We start from the raw sequence: 5,516 nt of genomic DNA on the forward strand, positions 1-5,516 counted from the left end.
AGAGGTGTATTTATTGCAATTTTTGATGTTGTTGGCGTTGATAGGTGTCATCAAATCATCAAATTAATTCTCACTCAAGTTATTGCTGTCATATGGTCTACAGTCTCTAGGTCCCTCTCATAGCTGACACTCCAAAAGGTTTTCAGAGGCTTTAGATCACAAAAGAGGAGATTGTCTATCTTTCTTCTGTGGAATAACTGATGGATTTTAACTACCTGCCTTTTGGTTGGCAACACAACTTCTTACCACAAGGTCACTAGAGTTCCTAACCACCGTATGAGCAGCAATGTGAATGTTGTCCTATCTTGAGACATCTTTACTATCTCTGATATGCTCAAGCCCATTTTTACAATCACTGTGTCAATTCATGTGTGTGTGTGTGTGTGTGTGTGTGTGTGTGTGTTCCTGTCTTTTCTAACCTTCCGCCTTTCCCAGCGTGATGGAGTTTTCCCCCAAGAATTCACCCTCCTGATGACATGCCCAACGTATGTAAGACAAAATTTCACCATCCTTGACTCTCAGGAGCACCCTGGCTGCACATCCTCCGAAACAGACTTGTTTGCTCTTTTGGGAGTCCATGAGATGTATGGCAGTCTTCTCCAACAGAACAATTAAAAGGCATCCATTCTTCAGTCATCCTTATTCATTGTTCACTTTTCAGATGTGTAAGAACTGAAAATGTCAACACTTGGATCAGACGCATTTTTGAAAATAGAGTAATAAAAATGATGGCATTTACTAAAAATATTTAAAATTCAAATAGAAAAATAAAAGGTGCTCTAGTACCCTACTGTTAAAGAACTGTGCTGCCAACTCAAAAGCATGCAGTTCAAATCTACCAGCTGCTTCATGAAAGAAAGATAGACAATCTCCCCCTGTGTGATTTCAGCCTGGGAGAATCCACTAGAGGGTCACTACATGTCAGTTATAACTCAACGTAACATAATAACACAGTAGGGAGAAAAAGTTCTCACAAGAATATGCACTGAAAAAGTACATCACTGTCCAGTCAGAATCAACTCATCGCTGTCTCTCCAGCAGTTTTATGGAGGGTGAAATCTCATTGAGAAGACTTCCCAACTTGCTCCCAGAGAGCCTCTTAAGAGTTTGAACTGCCAGGTAGGTTCTGCATTTGGTTAGTGTTATACCTCTCTATGGACTATCAATTAGTCTTTGATTTCTTGGCTAAATAGAACTGCATTTGAAAAGTCTGCTGTCAAGGACATTTCCAGAATACTGAACAGCAATAATATCAGTCCAGAGACTAAGGTGCACTTGATCCAGGCTATGGTCTTCATAATTTACTTGTTATGCTTCAGTAAGCTGGATAATGACTAGGGATGATACAAGGAAAATTTATACCTTTGAGTTGTGGTGCTGGAGAAAAGTATTGAATGACTGCTATGGGAACATGGACTACTATGCAAACAGTTTCATCCTGGAGAAGGTGAAAACAGATTGATTCTTGGAGGCAAGGATTATGAAGCTCTGTCTGACATATTCTGGGCGTGTTGCAAGGAGGAACCAGTTCGTGGAGAGAGACATCATTTTGGGAGAGTGGACGGACAGTGTAAGAGAATAAAACCTTCAAGGAGATGGATTGATTCAGGGTAATGGGAGCAGGTGTGTCAGAGACATTAAAATTGGAACAAAATAGAGCAGAGTTTAGGAATGTTGTACGTAGTTGGGTCATCAAGAGTCACAGGTGACAATGACACGTAACAACAAGAGCACTCAAATTAATGCACATGCTTACAATAGTCAAAGAACCCTACTGGTATAGCAGTAATAGTGCTCAGTTGCTAACTAAAAGTTTTATGTTTAAAACTTACTATCCCCTATGTTATAAGCCGCTTTCATAAAGATGATAGCCTTGGAAACTTAATTATGCTCTGTTTATCTTGTATTCAAGTTTCCTTGCTTTTTAACTAATAATGTTATTGTTCCTGTATTTGTTATATAATAATTTCCTAAACAAGTTATAAACATTATATATTAATTTATTCTATAATTTTCTTAACTGCATGTTAAAATAGCCTGAGTTGATTCAAAGGTATAGTGGAGAGAAAGAGGAAAAGAAAAAAAAAAAAAACACAAACACCTCCAACCAAACCAAGTCTTTTATCAATAGACAATTCTGAAAAGAAAAACATAAATTTCTTAGAAGTATTGATATGCAGACTAAGAGTTTGGTTCTCTTGGTCTGGAGGGAAGGGGCATCTAAAGAAATGAGTAGTACAAGCAGAATATGCTTATATGCTTTGAACTACGAATAATCTAGCCATATAGATAATCAAAGTCTGATGTGAGTCAGCAGAATGGCACAAGGAAAGCTCTTTGTATTTTTATGATAATTTCAATACAATTAATAAGAGAAATCCAGTGGCCTTAGAAGCACAGGGTTTCTGTTCTTACTATGAGATAAATATTTACAACAAGAAATTCATGAGATAAATATAATCTATAAAGATAATTCCATTCATATGTAGAATTTATACCATTACAGCAAAGAGTTGAAAATAACTAGAAAAGTTTCTTTTATAAAAAGTTTTATACAATTTTTTAAAAGATGACAATAGTTCTTTATTTTTCAGATAAAATGGGGGGGAAAAGACACAGTGTATGATGGCTACCGGTAAGAAGCTGTGTTGCAATTACAAAGGAACACAGTTTTAATCCATCGGCTAGTCAGGGTTGAATCAGTTAGTTGAAACAAGTTAATTGGTAACCAATCCATTCCTGGGTCCTTTTTTCCTAGTGTCTTCAATGTAGCTTGAACTTCTTCCTTCAATACTATTGGCTCTTGTTCATGTTGTTGTTGTTATGTGTCATCGAGTTGCTTGTGACTCATAGCGACCCTGTGGACAACAGCCCTAAACTCTGCTCTGTCCTGTGACAATCACACTGTCTCTGACACACCCATCACAATTACCCCAGAACTTAATCAATCCACCTCCTAAAGGGCCTTCCCCTCCTGTGCTGTCCCTCCACCCTCCCAAGCACGATGTCCTTCTCCAAGGACCAGTCTCTCCTTACAATATGACCAAAGTATGCCAGACGAAGCCTCAGAATCCTTACCTCCAAGGAGCAGCCCAGTTTAACCCTCTCAAGGATGAATCTGTTTGTTTTCTTAGAAGTCCATAGTACCCTCAATAATCTTCTCCAACATCACAGCTCAAAGACATCAATTCTCCTTCTATCCTCCCTAGTCATTGTCCAACTCTCTGATGCATAACAAGTAACTGCAAAGACCATAGCCTGTATCAGAAGCACCTTAGTCTCCAAAGAGACACCATTGCTCTTCAGTACTTTGGAGAGGTCCCTAGCAGGAGACATTCCCATCGCAATATGTCTTTTAATTTCCTGGCTGACTGTGGAGGCAAGCAGACTAAAGCTGTGAACAACCTCAATCTCTTCACCATCCATCCTGATTCTGCCAATTGGTCCAGTGGTGAGAATCTTTGTCTTCTTGACATTGAGCCTCAATCCATATTGGAGGCTGCAGTCCTTGACCCTCTGCAGCAAGTGCTTCATGTCCTCCTCAGGCTCAGCATGCAGAGTTGTGTTATCTGCATAACACAGATTGTTGATAATTCTTCCACCAATGATGCCACATTTCTCCTCATAGAGCCCAGCCTCCCAGATAATCTGTTCTGCATACAGGTTGAAAAGTTATGGAGACAGGACACATCCCTGGCGTACGCCCTTCCCAGTTTTGAACCATGCAGTGTTTCCTTGCTCTGTTCTGATAACTGCCTCTTGGTCCAAGTATAGGTTTCGCATTAGCACAATTAAGTGTTCTGGGATTCCCATTCTTCTCAGAGTCAGCCAGTTTTTTTATGATCCACACAGTCAAACGTCTTTGCATAATCAATGAAACACAGATAGACATTCTTCTGGTACTCCCTGCTTTCAGCTAAGATCCATCTAACATTAGCTACAATATCCTTAGTACCACGACCCCTTCTAAACCCAGCCTGGGCTTCTGGTAGTTCTCTGCTGATGTGCTGTTGCAGTCATTTTTGGATAGTCTTCAGTAGAATCTTGTTTGTGTGTGAAATCAATGATATTGTTCTATAGTTTCCACACTCGTTGGGTCACCTGTCTTTGGAATGGGAACAAATATAGATCTCAATTAGGATCCTGCATCTTGCTTATCACCTCCATTGCTTTGAACATGAGTCAGTAATTTGTTATATTATCTGTAAATCTTAAATTCATTAGCCTCCACCACCAGCACTCTGTCTCCTCATCTGTAAATCTTGTTGTGTTAATCAGCATTGCAACGAAGCTAAGTTTATCTTTCAATATGACTTTCTTTGCCATCGCTTAAGTTGACCATGTGGTTGGGTGGGAACATGCAAATAAGGAATGTTAGCCTATACACAAGGGGATTTGCTATCTCACCAATCCACAAGAAGGTTGGCCAGTTTCACCAAATTATAAAGGGATTGATGAGTCTCACCTTTAAACTGAGTGATCCAGCAACAGGAAGAGGATGATCTTCCCTGCTAGTGAACAAGAAGGGAGAGTAAAATGCACCTTCTCCAGGCCCAGAAATTCTTGCTCCAACTACACTCACTGCAACAGAAGCCGTGACCAAACCAGAGAACAATATACGATGGAACTACCTTGGGAATGCTATAACCCACAGAGAGAAACAACGCTAAGCTAAGAGCCTTTGCCCAAGTTTTCAACTATTGTTTTTGTTGTCTACCATCAAGTTGGAACTGACCCAAAGCTGACCCTCCGGTGGGTTTACAGAGTCAGTTAACCACAAAGGGGGATATTTCCCATCCTTCTCCCGTGGAGCAGCTGGTGGCCTCAAATTATGTGGTTTAGGAACTGCAGTACAATTTCTTGGCACTAGGCCACATAGTCAACTACTAAGCTAAATTATTGTTTTGACTTTCTTGATATGCTTCTGTGTGGTTTGTGAGCTATTGTATAAGAATTTGGATCAACTAAAGCAGTAAGATTGATGTTGAGATGGGTGGAAAGAGGTTCAGGAGCATGGGGACATGTCTGATCTCATGGGAATTGGTTATGCGTTATTGATGCTGTTGATAGGGTCAATTCCTCTTTACAAACTTGGCAAAGGTAAGAAATTGCCATCCCAAAATAACCCTTGCTCTTTTTACATGAATTGGTGGACACCTTTGGCTTAATATTGAACTCTTATTCAAAGACATAAAACCCCACCTAAAAACCCAACAGGCTCTACTGGCCTAGTGGCAGGAAGTTGCACTGCAATCCCAGAGGTATGCGGTTCAAAGCCACCAGATGCTCTGCTGGAGAAGGAGGAGTAATCTCCTCCTGTACCAGTCAGATCTGATTTGATGGTAAATAAAATAAAAAAAAAATTTAAAAATCCAACAGGCATTATGTTTGGTAAAGTGGCAGATACACAAAACAAAGACCAAAACCTTTAATTATCTAGGTGGTACAGTGGCTGCAACAATGAGCTTAAACATACCAAGCACTCTGAGAACGATACAGGACCATTAAGTATTGAC

This window comes from Elephantulus edwardii, unplaced genomic scaffold, assembly GCF_000299155.1.
Source record: "Elephantulus edwardii isolate Elephantulus edwardi_28Jun2011 unplaced genomic scaffold, EleEdw1.0 scaffold00100, whole genome shotgun sequence".
Taxonomy (NCBI): Eukaryota; Metazoa; Chordata; class Mammalia; order Macroscelidea; family Macroscelididae; genus Elephantulus; species Elephantulus edwardii.